The sequence below is a fragment of the Saccopteryx bilineata genome, chromosome 10, assembly GCF_036850765.1.
Source record: "Saccopteryx bilineata isolate mSacBil1 chromosome 10, mSacBil1_pri_phased_curated, whole genome shotgun sequence".
NCBI lineage: Eukaryota > Metazoa > Chordata > Mammalia > Chiroptera > Emballonuridae > Saccopteryx > Saccopteryx bilineata.
The window spans coordinates 21610698-21627256 of record NC_089499.1 but is presented as its reverse complement, the minus strand read 5'-3'; the positions used below and the strand labels follow the sequence as shown (position 1 = coordinate 21627256).

At 41.8% G+C, this 16559-nt stretch overlaps 1 protein-coding gene and 1 non-coding gene across 2 annotated transcripts in view; one reads left to right on the top strand and one right to left on the bottom strand.

Moving 5' to 3' along the window:
* LOC136313985 (uncharacterized) overlaps positions 1-16559 on the top strand; it is a 601801-nt gene that overhangs the window by 335093 nt on the left and 250149 nt on the right. The gene's annotated exons all lie outside the window — the stretch shown is intronic.
* Positions 5245-5377, bottom strand: LOC136314841 (small nucleolar RNA SNORA42/SNORA80 family). The gene has a single exon (XR_010727417.1). It is a non-coding gene; the product is annotated as a small nucleolar RNA SNORA42/SNORA80 family (small nucleolar RNA).

Here is a 16559-nt window from a genome sequence, read left to right as displayed (position 1 = left end):
CTCTTCAGATTGTAGTTTCAGGTTTTTTTTGTTTGTTTGTTTTTGTTTGTATTTTTCTGAAGCTGGAAACGGGGAGAGACAGACGGACTCCCGCATGCGCCCGACTGGGATCCACCGGGCACGCCCACCAGGGGACGACGCTCTGCCCCTCCGGGGCGTCGCTCTGCCACGACCAGAGCCACTCTAGGGCCTGGGGCAGAGGCCGAGGAGCCATCCCCATCGCCCGGGCCGTCTTTTGCTCCAATGGAGCCTCGGCCGTGGGAGGAGAAGAGAGAGACAGAGAGGAAGGAGAGGGGGAGGGGTGGAGAAGCAGATGGACGCTTCTCCTGTGTGCCCTGGCCGGGAATTGAACCCGGGACTTCTGCACGCCAGGCTGACGCTCTACCACTGAGCCAACCGGCCAGGGCCTCTAGTTTCAGTTTTGATAAAGCTGGTCTCTGTTAAAAGTAAATGCTTAAAGACCAACATTTCCCAGGCAGAGATACAAGAAGGAATGCAAACTCTGAGGCTTGGGGCTTGCAAAAGAGGGATGCTCAAACAGTGGTAGAAGTTTCCTCGTGCTAATACTTTCTAAATTAACTTTATGAATGTGTGTGTTAAAGTTCTAGTTCCTAGTTTCTTAAGTTTGAATGACCTGCCTGAATTCTATTTCCCATAAATCTGCTATTTTTCAGACAAAATGCAAACTTTTTCAGTAAAGTATATTTAACATTAGAGGGGGTGAAAATGCATGATTCGCAATTCCTAGCAAAAAAGTTCTCAAAAACATTTGCTAAATAGGGAGGAATTATAACCCTGGGATGATGATATTCCCAGAACTTTTTACCTGAATGTCTTATTTTTAGCTGAGCTCACCTTCTTTCAGATTCCTAAAGAATGATCTATCTTGACAGTCCCAATTCCTTTGTGAAATACACCATTTATGTTTCTCATTATGCCTTATTTATTCTCCTCCCAACACAAACTCTTAATTCTCTGTTTGTCTGCATTTCCCAGTAGACTGTGAGTTCTGCCAGACCTGGTACCTGATAGATACTCCACCAAGCAAATTGTTGAATGACTGGATGTTTGCTTCATTTTCCAAATCAGAATCTTAACCTCTCTCGGGAGAGAGGGGAAATGACAAGGTTTGTCCATCAACAGACTTCTCTGGTCCCCACAGGGAAGTTATTTTTAATAGTACCTTGCAATTATTAAGTACTAAATATGTATTAATTAGTATAATCGCCACAGCTACCATATCAAGGAATACTTTTATTATCCCCATTTTGTAGATGAGGAAACTAAAACTGAGAGAGATTAGGCAATGTGCCAACACCAAACAGCCACAAGTGGTAAATCTGGGGTTCAGACCCAGGCAGTCTAATTTCAGACTCTAGTTGTTAACTGGCATGCTTTACTACCTCCAAGTTTCAACCAAAATTTTCCCGTCAGGCTGTGCAAATGTGTGTTTGTGTGAATCATGCATTTCATCACAATTGAAGAAGTTAAAGGACCTATAACTTTTAGGAACGCTAGTCTGATGCCCTCATTGGATATGATTACTCTTTCTCCAGGAGGAATAAAGGACTTATTTAGCCAACTATATGTAGATTTACGGATTCATTGCATCTTATCCAGCATTATATGTAGTTTGCCATCCTTAAGTAGCCTAACCCCCTGAACCACATGACATTTTTAGTGCTTAGAAACCCCTGACTCCTATGCCTCCCTCCTCCTCAACCTTCTATGAATTGTTTGCTGTGTTTCTTCCTGCCTGGCAAGGTAATAAACTCAACAACTACCCCTCTGCATTCCCTCTCCTCCCCCCTCCTTTTCCTCCTCTTCCACCTCCTCCTTCTTAAGCTCCTGTGGTCTTAGATTCAGTTTTTGATAGAGTGCAGTGCTGTGGGAAATATTCCAAAGGCTATTCACCATTAGATCCCGAACTCCAGATTTAGCAATTTTACTTTTTTCAATCTCAATTAAATAATGAGACAAATCTTACTTCGCTTTTGAAATATCCACAAACCCTTATAGATGAAGACATAGAGATAATTATGTAAATCAGTGACAAGATGACATAAAATAATGTTGTAAAAAAAGGCAACGTCCAAGTTCTGCTTAGGGGTTTACAACAATAAGAAGCAGGTCAGCAGGATTTTGCCTAATGGCAGCCCCTTGGGGGCCTGTTCTCAAGGGGAAGGACTCAGAATTAGTTCAGAAATGGCTTCTAAATCATTTCTACTCCAGGGTGTAGTGGTGCTGAGGATATCTGAAAATAGGTTATTATCTTAAGTTAAAATGTGCCTCTGACCCCAACTTATCCCTCAAATCATAACCCCCAAATTATGTGGTTATTGCAGCTATTTTCAGAGCTAACTTTTCATGCATAAGCTTCCGCTGAATTCTTTCCTCAATAATTGAAAATTCTATGCTTGAGAGCCTGTGTTCTTCTTAAGGTTCACGCCACCCATTATATAGGAAGTCAAGTTTGTGTGTGTGTGTGTGAGAAGACAGGCATGTAGAAACACGTGTATGTCTGCGTACATGTATATAGTGTAGATTTCCACATTCTGTACAAAAGTATTCATATTAAAAAGAAGAAGAATAGGGAAAGTGGTTATGTAACTCCACTCTGCATATTCTATAGAGGCTTTGCTTGTGTGTTTTTCTCTGTAGATCTGAATGAATTATCTTGTGATTGGCATTCAAAGTTATTTTGAACTGTTTGAATGAACCAGCGAGGAAAGAAGAGGGGAACAGAGACAAGGGGGTATAGTCCGTGATTTTGTGGGCAACCAGAAGTAAGCTTTAAAGGTTTTTCTCTTATTTGGGATGTCAACGGAAATGGTGCCCTTTACAATTTACGTACTATTCTTTGAAGCTGGTATTTCAGAGATTTCTTTTTTTTTCCTTTAAATTGGGTAATTTATAAATGATTGCTCCCAAAGGAAGTCTTCAAATCAAAGAAAAAAAAATATGCTGCTTGAAAATTGATTTGTCCCCAGTAATTTTTTTAGCCTAAATATTTTGCATGTAATTCATTTTCAAATAATTTTGTGATAATGACTTGATTTTAAAATTCGTATGCTAAAAGTCAGGAATATGCAAATAATGGACCTGGGAGGAATAAACTTGATACGAGGATGTCTTGGAGAAATGTTCAGGTGTATCTTTTGTATCATGAAAGTGGATCCTTACTTCCAATTACACTTCTATACTTCAATTTGAGTATTTGGGTTGAGGTGGGAAAAGAGAAACAATAAATTCAATCCGGGCCTCCCGTCGTCTGAATGGCTGCGAGGTCAGATTTAATTCTCAAGGCAATCCTGAGAGGAAGGGGGAGCCTGATTTTACAGACGGAGACGAGGAGGCGATGAGATACTGGGTCATTGGGCAGATTCACAATAAATTAAAACAGAAGTCAGTGGCTCCTTCAGTCTTCTCCCGCTGGGTAACCAGTTCTCCAACTTGAATGGACATCAGCATCACCTGGAGGGCTTGTTAAATACCTGTCACTGGGCCAAGCCTTAGAGTAGACTTTTCCATTCAGTAGGTTGGTAGTGGGTTTGAGAATGTGGATTTCTAACAAGTCCCCAGGTGATGTTGATGTAGCCTGTCTTGAGGCCACACTTTGAGCACCAGTGCCCCCTATACTATAGACTAGATTCTTTAAGCCCATGTCATTCATACTGTGTTCATAAAAAAAGTGACGACTCAGTGCCTGAGCCAAACCTTGAAAATCCGTGGCCTGCTGTGCTTTATTCTCCTCCAGTGCACTGCCTGTGCCCTTGACAAGGAGGGGGTGTGCCTGCGGGGGCTCCAAGCTGCAGGGTAAACACCAGGCTTCTTCAGGACCTGCCGGGTTTTCGACGGTAAACAGTCGAACGTGCTATTTTTATATGAAAACAAACACACAGCGGCATCATGGAGGAGAATACAGATGCACGTGGATTTCCGAGATAAAACTCGACTTCAAAGGCAGTTTGCCAGCATGGTCGACTGCTTTAGGCTAGGCTTCGAGTCTCAGAGGGTACACGCTGGCTCTCTCTCCTCTGGCGATCATCGGATTTAGTTAAGAAAAGAGAAAAGGTTCATTTACATCGATATTAAATACCTTCCTGAGACAAGAGTTTCTATCTCTGAATTTAGATTCTCATCTCCTCCCTGACCTTAGAGTGAGCATTCCTCAGGGGGTTGGACTTCAGGACCAAGTACATCGACCTTTTTCTGAGGACATGTAGAAGAAATTCCAGCATTAGAAATGACATTTCTGTCCAACACTGGATGCCATAAACTTCAAATTAAAACACCTTTTTTTTGTTTTTGAAGGCAATTGAATATATTTTAAACCTGTTGTCTTCATAGAATCTAGTGTCAGTTCAGGGGGATTTCTTCCTTCACTGTTGGTCCTAGAAAATTTTGGATTTATTGCATGCATACATACATGTACACACACCAGCAAATATACACTATGCCTAATTCAGACGCCCATTGTCCTAGGCTGTAGTGGCCATTTGAAGTGACAGTTTTCTTCTCTTTACCCCAAGCATGAGCCTGGGACCCTATCTTTCAGTCCCCGATTTGGGGTTCTGCTAAGGGCAGAGCACTCACCTCCTCCAGAAAGTTACCTCATCACTGCTTCTGTATGGCCCACAAGATAATGATTTTTTTTTCCCGAGATAATGATTTTGTAGTTTCAAATGATGGGAGAAATCCCAAAGAAGGAAATGTTTCAGGACAAATGAAAATGATAAGAAATTAAGATTTCTATGATAAGAAATACATTTTTCATAAATAAAATTTCATTGGAACACAGCCCTTCTTATCTAATTTCTTCCTGTCCCCAGAAGCTTCCGGCTGCTTCCACGTCGCCAGGGCAGCGATGAGTAGCTGTGACAGAGACCCTGTAGCTCAAAAGCCAAAAAGCATTTTCCCATTTGGCAGAAAGTGTTTGCAGATCCCTGCTCTAGACTGTATGGGAAGCAGGTGCACTCTGCCTTTAGGGAACCTCTCTGACTTGGATCCAGAAGGAGGCTAGTTCCACCCACAAAATGGTTTCTCTCACCTGTCTGTTCTTACCCTGTGGAAAGCTTTGGTAGCTAGTAATTGCCTGAATACCTGACAGTTTTTTGTACCAATAAGGGTCCAGGTTCAGAATTCAAGTCTTCTAGAGATGTGGGAGGGAAAAGTACCTGGGGTATGTGTGTGTGTGTGTGTGTGTGTATCCAAATCATCGTCGTCATCATCATCATCATTTTCCATTAGGCAACCCACTTCAGTGCTTGCAGCTTCGAGCAAAAGCCAGGCAGTGGTTCAAGGCCACAGTTTGGTCCAGCATGGGGATCTATGAAAGACCCAGGGGGATGGGTCTGCCATAGATCTAAACCTATGCATTTAAATTATTAATATGTCAGTACCTATTCTTGCCCTAATTCTTAAAGTCTTTGAAAGAAAAGGCTCTGAGAGAACAGAAATGTATGTGGGGTTTGCCCTTGATCCCATTGATTCAAGAAACTAAAGCTGGTAAAGAACTTTGTGCCTCTCCCCTGGTGATGATGCTTGTAGTGGCATCAGCTTTTGATTTTTTTTCTCCCATGAGAAATATACTCACTCCCATACTCACAGATACATATCTCCGTCCTGCATTCTTCTCAGAAAGCAGAGCCCGAATCAGTGCTTGCATGCAGCTCGTTTCTTATGGAAGATGATCCCAGGAATGGAGAGTTGGAAGGAGAAACAGGAATAGAGGAAAAGCCAAGACAAGGGCACATTTTTTGGTTCCTCTTCCTTTAAAGAAAAAGCTATGTTGAGATAGAATTCATATAATATATAATTCACCCATTTAAAATGTATGCTTTAATAGGATGTAGTGTATGTATTCAGAGTTGTGCAAGTATCACTACAGTCAATTTTTAGAACATTTTATTATCTCCAAAAAAAAAAACCCTAAAACATTGTTCCCATTAGCAGTCACTTGCTTTTTTCCTATCCCTTTCCCAGATCCTGGTAAACAACAGTGTACTTTCCGTCTCTATGGATTTTCTTGTCCTGGACATATGTGAGTAGAATCACATAGACAGTTCTTCTTTTAACTTAATATGTTTTCAAAGTTCATGACATAGCATGTATCATACTTTCTATCTTTTTATTGACAAATAACTTTCCCCTGTATCAACAAACCACATTTTATTTTATCCATTCACTAGCTGATAGACGATTGAGTCGTCTCTACTTTTTGGCTTTAACGAACAGTGATGCTAGGAACATTAGTGCAATGGACACGTTTTTGTGTAGACGTGTGCTTTCAATTTCCTTGGGTATATTTCTAGGTGTAGGACTGCTGTATCATATGGTAACTCTATGTGTAACCTTTTGAGGAACTGCCACTCTGTTTAACAAAGTGATTGCATCACTATACATTCCAACTAGCAATTTCTCTGCATCCTTGACAACGGTTGTAACTTACTGTTTTTTTAGTTTAGCCATTATAGGGTACGAAGTGGTATTACATTGTGGTTTTGATTTGCCTTTCCCTGATGACTAAGATGTTGGAACATCTTTTGCATGCTTATTGGTCATTTTTATATCTTTCCTCTATTTGGATCCTCTGCCCATTTTTCAATTGAGTTATTTGCTTTTTTAAAGTTGAATAATAAGAGGGCTTTATATATTCTGGATACAAGTATTTTATCAGATATTTGTTTTGTAAGTATTTTCTCCCATTCTTTACAGTGCATTTTCACTTTCTTGATGGCATACTTGGAAACACCAACATTTTAAGTTTTGATATAGGTCAATCTCTCCATTTTTCTTCAGTCACTTGTGCTTTTGGATGTTAAATAGGAAAAGACTTTGCCTAGCCCAAAGTCAGGAAGATGTGCTTCTATATTTTTTTCTAAAAGTGCATAGTTTTAGATATAATATTTAAGTAGGTTCATGATCCGCTTTGAATTTTTTGTGTATGGTGTGTGAAGAAGGGGATGTTATATGAGTGAGTCTTTGGCATATGCATAGTCTGCTGTCTCAGAACCATTTGTTGACAGGCAATTTTTTCCCCCATTAAATTATCCTGGCACCCTTGTTGAAAGTGAATTGATTGTATGTATCAGGGTATATGTATGGAATCTCAGTTGTATTCCCTTGGTTTATATGTCTATCCTTATGCCAATACCACACTGTCTGTATTATTATAGCTTGGTAATAAGTTTTGATATTAAGAAGTATAAGCCATAGACTGAATATTTGTGTTCTGCAAAACTTGTATATTAACTTCTAATGCCCACATCATAGTATTTAGAGGACTAGACTTTGGGAGTTTCTTAGGTCACAAAGCCCTCATAAATCTGATTAATGTCCTTATATAAAAGAGATTCCAGAGAGCTTCGTCACTGTCTTTCCATCATATAAAGACACAATGACAAGAAAGCCATCTGTTGACCAGGAAGTGGGCTTCCCTCAGACATCAAATCTAGAGGTACCTTGATCTTGGGCTTCCCAGCCTGTAGAACTGTGAGAAATTTTTGTTTTTTATAAGCACTCAATTTATAGTATTATGTTATAGCAGCCTGAATGAACTAAGCAAGATTCTGTGAGTTTCTAATGTTCTTTGTCTTCTTCAAGATTGCTTTGGCTACTCTGAGACTCTTACATTTCCATATGAATTTTAGAATTATCCTGTCAATTTCTTCTGCAAAGAAACCAACTACGATTTGATAGGGATCGTGTTAAGTCTGTAGATTAATTTAGTGAGTACTACTATTTTGATAATATTGTCTTTTGATTCCTGAATATGGATGTCTTTCTACTTGTTGAACTTTAATTTTTTTTGAACAATGCTCTATCCTTTCCAAAGTATGAAATTTATTTTTATTTCATTAAATTACATTATTCATAGATATTTTTAACTTTTTGATGCTATTTTAAACAGAATATTTTTTTGGGGGGGAGAGCAGTAGGACTTCAAATTGGAGAAACGACTCTAGTTATGGAGAAAAAGATATAAAAAGTGTGACTTTAGTGTGTGTCCCTAAATTTTTAAAAATAATTATGGGACCTTGGCCAAATTCTCAACTTCTCAGAGATTGTGCACCCTGCTATATATATGTATATATATTTGCAGATTCAAAGAGTGTCAGAGAGAGGTGCAGATAGGGACAGACAGACAGGAAGGGAGAGACATGAGAAGCATCAATTCTTCCTTGCAGCTCCTTAGTTGTTCATTGATTGTGTTCTGATATGTGCGTTGATGGGTGTATGTATGTGTGGGGGGGGGGAAGGGCTACAGCAGAGCGAGTGACTCCTTGCTTAAGCCAGCGACCTTGGGCTTCAAGCCAGTGACCTTTGAAGACAGTGATCATAGGACCCTATGCTTAAGCCACAACTTCGGGTTTCAACCTCCGGCCTCTCCACATCCTAGTCTCATGATGGCGAACCTATGACATGTGTGTCAGCACTGACACGCGTAGCCATTTTTGATGATATGCACCTGCATGCGGCCGCATACCAGAGAAGTATGGGGCCGCATGCTGAGAAGGACATTTCATCCTCAGCTCCTGCATGGCGAGGTGCAGCAGCCGAGGATAAAACATTTGCTATAGTGTAGACACTCTGTTCCCGAGGTCTGTAGGCCAAAACAACAGAACTCCGGCACAGAGCTCTAGTTCTGGGACTTCCAGTGAGGCCATTAGGGGATCTTTGACCTCACTTCCGGTAGGCAGAATAGAGAGCAGCAGAATGCCAGGGGGCACGCATCTCTGGGGGCCCCATGATCGCCATTACCAGCAACCACGTAACCACAGCAACTATCATCCAATCTACTGTTCTGGGGTGTGGTGGATTTCTAATTGAACATCATTACTGAGATAAGTGAGGGGGAGGCTCGGAGGTGAGGGCCTGTGCTATGGGTACCATTTCCCGCCATTAGAAATAGCAGCAGCCATCTTAATTTACATAAGATGCAACTTGCAGAATTTCAAAACAGCATCTGGGCTCAGGTGTTTGTCGACTTGAGGTCAAAGCTTGAGAATCTGGAAAGGTGCCGCTTGGAGAATCAAGAGGAGTGCCACTACGAACAGGAAATTTGGAGTGCCTGGAACCGATTACCGGACACTTTTAGCACCCTGAAAAATATAGCAATGGCTTTACTCACAATTTTTCCCTCTACGTACTTTTGTGAGACCTTATTCTCAGCATTAAATAATATCAAAACCAACAAAAGAAACAGATTGACAGATGAAGTTAGTGGCGCTTGCTTGGGCTTGAAGTGTACAAAACACCAAGCTTCAATTGAAGATTTAGCCAATGAAATTCAGCAACAAAAAAAGTCACTAGTAGGCAGGTTAGTTAAAGAATTCCGCCTCCCCCTCACTTATGTTAGTTCACGGCACCCCACACAAGTTAAATAATATCAAGACCAACAAAAGAAACCTACTGACAGATGAACAAAGAAGTCACCAAGTAAGTTAAATAATTAGTTTTTGGTTTATTAAATACAGTTATATATTACAATTATACATTTTTGTTATTTAAACTATAAATATCATGAAATTATGGTTTTTTTCTCAAAGTGACATACCACCCGAGTTATGCTCGGTGTTTTGGTGAATTTTGACACACCAAGCTCAAGAGATTGCCTATCGCTGCCGGAGTCCCACACTCTATCCACTGCACAACTGCCTGGTCAAGCCACACTCCATCATCTTGGAAGTCCCTTCCTGCACCCCTAATTTTATTGGGGAACCATATAGCCAAAAGTCTGACAAACTAAGCTCTTAGATTTGTGGAGGTGAAAAGCTGGAAGATTAATAAAAGGTCAAGTCTGAGAACAAACCCAGGCGGCCAAATTGCTCTGCAAGGGCGCTTTCCCTTCAACAGAATATTTTTAAATTTTGTATTCAGATTGTTCATCGCCAGTATTTCAAAATTGTATTTTGTGGGGGTTTTTTTTTGTATCATGAAAACTTGTTAAACTTGTTTACTAATTCTAATAGTTTTTAGTGAGCTTATTGGAATATTTTATATATAGTTCATGTCCTCTGCAAATAGAAATACTTTTGCTTTTTTCTTTCCAATATGGATGTTGTTTATTTTATTTTATTACCTGATTGCTGTGTCTAGCACTTCAATTTGGAACAGAAGTAGGGCAAGTGAACCGCCTGCGTCTTGTTCCTAGTTTTAGTGGAAAAGCTCTCATTTTCCCACCATTAAGTTTGATTTTAACTGTGGGTTTGTTTGTTTTTACAGATGTCCTTTATTAGGTTGGGAAAGTTGACTCATATTCCTAGTGTGTTAAATCTTTAAATCATGCCTGACCTGTGGTGGCACAGTGGATAAAGCGTCGACCTGGAAATGCTGAGGTCGCCGGTTCAAAACCCTGGGCTTGCCTGGTCAAGGCACATATGGGAGTTGATGCTTCCAGCTCCTCCCTCTGTCTCTCTCTCCTCTCTCTCTCTCTCTCTCTCTCTCTCTCTCTCTGTCTCTCTCTCTCTGTCCTCTCTAAAAATGAATAAATAAAATTTAAAAAAAAAATTAAAGAAAAAAAAAATCTTTAAATCATGAAAGTGTCTTGAATATTGTTATGCTTTTTTCCTACATCTTTTGGGATGATTGTGGGGTTTTTTGCCTCTTTTTTCTCTGTTTTTATGGTGTAGTGTAGTAGATTGATTTTTAGATGTTAAACCAACTTTATATTGCAGACGTACATCCCACTAGGTCATGGTTTGTAATTCCTCTCATATGTTGCTAGATTATTTTGATGGTATTTTGCTGAGGATTGTGGCATCTATATCTGCAACTGATATTGGTCTGAAGTGTATGTGTGTGTGTATGTGTGTGTGTGTGTATGTGTGCGCACGTGTGCACATGCATTTTGGTGTCAGGATAATAACGTGTCTCATAGAATGAATTACAAGATATTCTTTCCTCCTCTTCTTGGTTTTTTTTTTTTTAAAGAAGAGTTTGTGAAGAATTGGTATTATTGCTTCTTTAAATGTTTAGTATAAATTACCAGTGAAGCAATCTCAAAGGGTACAGCCTTGACTTGATCAGCAATATAGGCCCCTATGGCTAGATTCTGTTATGTCTCTCTGAAAGATCAATTGGACTATATTTCATAATTTCTCACTAAGGACTAAAAGAGAGGAGCATTTATCTACTCAGCAGCTCCTACCCCTATGATTCAGTGGTTTCTTTGTAAAGTGGTAGCTGCCTCGCACTTTCAGAACTTCCACATCTGAGTGTCAGGTGAGTTCCTACAGGTGCTTCCCGCTGCAGAGTAAATGAGGCAGAGTCACTGAACAGGGGGGCTATCACACAAAACTTCCGGTGGACATTTCCTGGTAGAAGTTTGTTCTTGCATCAAGGGCTGAAGTAAATGGTTTGAGTGAAGATGTGAATTAAAGTACAAAAGTGACTCACCTGAGTGCATCCATTGAAGCATTGCAGTCTGCCTGTGCTTTTCATTATCTGTAATCATTCACAGACTGTAAATGGTCACACACACACACACACACACACACACACACCCAAATCTACAGAAGACTTAAACATGAAGGTTTGCAGAACAGGCTTCAGCTGCTATTTCTACAATGCATTCTGGAATCTTAATCAATATTCTTCTTCTTTTTCCATCTCTCATTATAGATTTTTCTCACCCCTCATTCAGCACCGCAGTGCAGATAAGTGGCTGACCTGACAGGGTAAACCTGGAACTTTGTCTCTGAGTGATATGATTTCATATTTGCTTTACCTTTGTTGAACCGTGGTTTCAGCAGTTCCTCATTTACAGTTATTACTCAGCACGAGAGGGCAACGTGATGCCCCTGAGGACCCTCTACATTCCCTATGTATGCTATTCTGTCTTTCATTGTATAGAAGCCCCCGTTTCTCCACGTGGTAACAGGATCAATTATAGCTGCCAATATAATAACTCCTTTACTTGCTTGATGTTCTACAGTCATGAAGAGCCTCTACTGACAAGGTGATAGTTATAGGTTCAGACTCACTGGAATCCAATCCAGCAGAGCCTTGAGTCTTAGGGACAAATAAACAAATTCCCCAAACTGGAATCTAGACACAGTGAGAATTGTCTATCTTACTTGTACTTTTTGTTTTTTTCGGCCACTTGATTCAGGCTTTTAGGGACATAACACCGTATGTGTGAGTCATTGCTCCAATACCAAATCCCAATGTTCCAAACTTACAGGATGCTGTACTTGAAGTGGACCTCATTTGGGACTTCAGTGAACCACTCCATCATGTCCTTAGACTAATTGTCCCTTCGTGATATGATTATAGTAGGATCTCAGTGGACTGATCGGGAGATCAAATGCCCATCATTTCACCTCAGTTGCCATAAAAAAGCATCCTTATTTGTTGATGATGGGTAGGACATGATGCTGGAAATGAGGTGTTCTGTAAGTCATTGCTCTGTGGTACTGACAGAGAGAGACTGTAGGTCAGAAAGGCAATCCCATATTTGGAGTAGATATCAATTCCAGCAAGTAAAATTCCAAATAGAAGTTATCTGATAAATCCGTCTGCCTGTAAGTGGCTGGCTGGTCTCCTCAAGGGAGAGTGTTGTCCTGAGTATTCAGCATCAGACTCTGTTCTTGGCAGGCTGAGCATTCAGTAGTGGCCTTGCTAAAATGCACCCCATGCAATGACTGGGTCTGTTTGACCCGTGCATGGCTTTCCTTCCTGCCAACATATCAACTCCGTTCAAGGGCCCTTTGTGAAAGCTCTGGGAGCAGTGGTTACTTCACAATGAGCTTAAATATGAAGGAACTAAGAGCGTGTTTCATATGATCTGCAGTGGCTTCACTCATATGCTCTTCTCCTTCTGATCTTACCTCCTTCATGGCAGCTGACCAATAGGAGAAAGCAGTCAGCCATGCCCAGAATTTGATGGTATTCTATACTTCGGGTCAGATCACTTCTTTCTCCATGTAAAGCAAATGACCACATGTCCGGTTTTCATTCTTTTTCACTAAAAGGATTTCCTTTCACTACTTTCCTTCAAGGCCAGCAATGACTGGGGTTTCCAGTGTGACACAGTTTCAGCAAGCCCCAATATATAGAGCCAATCCGTCAGAGAAGTAGGCCTGAGGGTTTTCCTCCTTGTCAGTTGAACATAGGATCTATGTCCCCCTGAGGCTATAAGTTATGAGTTGAGTGTGATGTGTCAGTACAACTCAGGTAGGAGCTCCAGGAGTCTGAGCTCCTCTTTATATAAGTTATGTATGCCTTTAAGACCTGCTTGTGGCCCTGGCCAGTTGGCTCAGCGGTAGAGCGTTGGCCTGGCGTGCGGGGAACCCGGGTTCGATTCCCAGCCAGGGCACAAAGGAGAAGCGCCCATTTGCTTCTCCACCCCTCCCCCTCCTTCCTCTCTATCTCTCTCTTCCCCTCCACAGCCAAGGCTCCATTGGAGCAGAGATGGCCCAGGCACTGGGGATGGCTCCTTGGCCTCTGCCCCAGGCGCTAGAGTGGCTCTGGTCACGGCAGAGCATCACCCCGGAGGGGCAGAGCATCGCCCCCTGGTGGGCAGAGTGGCGCCCCTAGTGGGTGTGCCGGGTGGATCCCGGTCGGGCGCATGCGGGAGTCTCTCTGACTGTCTCTCCCCCGTTTCCAGCTTCAGAAAAATACAAAAAAAAAAAAAAAAAAAAAAAAGACCTGCTTGTGCCTGATCCTGAACCTACCATTTCCATCCTATGATGGATTCTGCTGCAGCCATCCAACGTTGTGATCTGATGGATCTGATCATACCAGTTCATAATGGGTGATTCCCCACACATAATTACTTGGTGCCATGCAGGCAGGATTTTAAGATGCTCTCAGGGCTCCTTAGCATTCCAACAACTGTTTTTCAAATAGTGAGTAGTTTTCTCCTGCAAAAGGCATGGCCATATTCTACAACTGAAGGGCTATACACTTGACTCTTCTGTTGAGGCTTGTCAGGGGCTATAAACTATATTCTTAGTCAACATGAATACCTCCAGCGCTGTGAAATCTGTTGGGTGATATGCACTGAATGGCAGGACAGTTTGCCCTGCATCCTGAAACTGCTGTGGAATCTTTCCTTAGTCTTAACGCCACTGAAAACTGGCCCCTTTCAGAGTCACCTCATAGATGACTTAAAACAATATTTCCAAGTGTGATATATAAATATATATAATTGCCGCTAAAATTCAGAGAGACCCACCAAATGCTGTACGTTTTTTTTAGAGCTATGGGGTAGAAGGTGTGACAACTTGTTCTTTATTTAGGAGAGGATATCCAACATGCTACAGACTATAGGCATCTATTCTGATCCTAGAAATGTAGTATGGTCTATTAGCTGTGGTCACAGATCTTTGTAGGTCAAGACACTTTGAAAGCCTCTTTAGCTTTGCTTTTGCTCACAATAATTTCATCCATCTTGCCTCTGTCTGTTAAGTAATACCACATGGCCTCTGATATTGTGCAATCCCATTGTCCTTATTGAAGCTATAAATCCCAGTTCTGTGTCAGCATCTCCTACTGTTAACTCTATCTTGCAAGGTATAGCATTAGCAGCTCCTTAAATATACTGCTGTTTCCTCACCCATGTAACGTCCAGGCCACCAGATGACTCCATCCCTTGAGATTATCATCACATCCAGTCTTGGGGTGTTGTTAAAGCTTTTTTTAATCTTCTACTTAAATCTTCTACTAAAACTACTATAACCCACTTGGCACCAAGTATTAGAGATGGTATAGCTGCATCCCACCTCCCCAGTATGCTGTACTATGTTTTTCTTGTATTTTAAAAATAAATGCTACTTCCTGACCAGGAGGTGGCGCAGTGGATAGACTATCGGCCTGGGATGCTGAGAACCTGGGTTTGAAACCCAAGGTCACTGGCTTGAGTGTGGGCTCATCTGGCTTGAATGCAGGCTCACCAGCTTGAACCCATGGTTGCTGGCTTGATCCCAAAGGTCACTGGCTTGAAGCTCAAGGTTGCTGGATTGAATCCATGGTTGCTGGCTTGAGCAAGGGGTCATTGGCTCAGTTTGAGCCCCCCAGTCAAGGCACATATGAGAAAGCAATCAATGAACAACAAAGGCACCACAACTATGAGTTGATGCTTCTCATCTCTCTCCCTTCCTGCCTGTCCCTGTCTGTCCTCTGCACTCTAAAAAATAAAAATAAAATAAATGCTACCTTGGGAAACCCACTTTCAGAAATCTTTATAATAAAAACTAGTTAAGCCATCTATTAGAATTACCTACAGTTTTGGTGGGTTGTTTTTTTTTTTGTTTTTGTTTTTTGTATTTTTCTGAAGTTGGAAACAGGGAGGCAGTCAGACAGACTCCAACATGCGCCCGATTGGGATCCACCCGGCATGCCCACCAGGGGCCGATGCTCTGCCCATCTGGGGCGTTGCTCTGTTGCAACCAGAGCCATTCTAGTGCCTGAGGCAGAAGCCACAGAGCCATCCTCAGCGCCCGGGCCAACTTTGCTCCAATGGAGCCTTGGCCATGGGAGGGGAAGAGAGAGACAGAGAGGAAGGAGAGGGGGAGGGGTGAAGAAGCAGATGGGCGCTTCTCCTGTGTGCCCTTGCCAGGAATCAAACCTGGGACTCCTGCATGCCAGGCCAATGCTTTACCACTGAGCCAACCGGCCAGGGCCAGAATTACCTACAGTTTTAAGAGAATTCGTTTCATATACTTCTTGTCTCTTGGGGCTAAGATAGAAGCAACCACAATTCCTTACTGGTTCTGGCTCTCTCTTATTTTTTGGAATTCTGTTTTCTTCTCTGGGTCAGAATTTAGCTCTCATGAGCTGTGTGTATGTGGTGCGTATGGAGGTGTAGTAGTCATTACTAGTACTCACTAATCCTAGTTCTCTTTCTATCTGGAAAGGATGAGAAAGAGAACTTTTTAGCCTCTGTACAATTAGTCAGAGCTGTCTGCCTAGTTCTCACCAATGGTCTGTGGTCAGATATGATGTATGTAACATCTGAGCAGAGGCAGTTGTAACACTAGTCTGCTCAGGCTGCTCAGACGGGGTGGCTTAAACAATAGACATCTGTTTTCTCCCTGTTGTGGCTGAAATGTGCTACAAAATTGGTTTCTGGTAAGAACTCTCTTCCTGGCTTCAACACTGCTACCTGCTTTCTGTCCTCATATAGCCTTTCCTCTGTGTGTGGAAGGGAGACACGTACGAGCTCTGGTGTCTCCTCTTACACTGGCGCAATCTGTGTCAGAGTAGGACCTTCACTTACGACCTCATTTAATACATTTACCTTTAGGAAGGTCCTATTTCCAAGTACAGGTCTGCTGTGAGTTAGGGCTTCAACATATAAATTTTGGGGAGACACAATTCAGTCCATAATAGCAGTGAGAATCTCTTCTCCAATGCCGTTCTCCATCTTTCTCATTCCCTGCCTTGGCAACCCTGGAAGCCATGTATTCCAGGTCACACAGGTACAAGATGGAAGTAAGCTGAACCCTGAGTCAACACTCAGAAGGGTGTTACTTTGGAGAGCCAGTGGGACCACAGGAAACTATGATTAAGACACAGCATGTAATAAGTCATGGAGCTGTGGAATCTGGGTT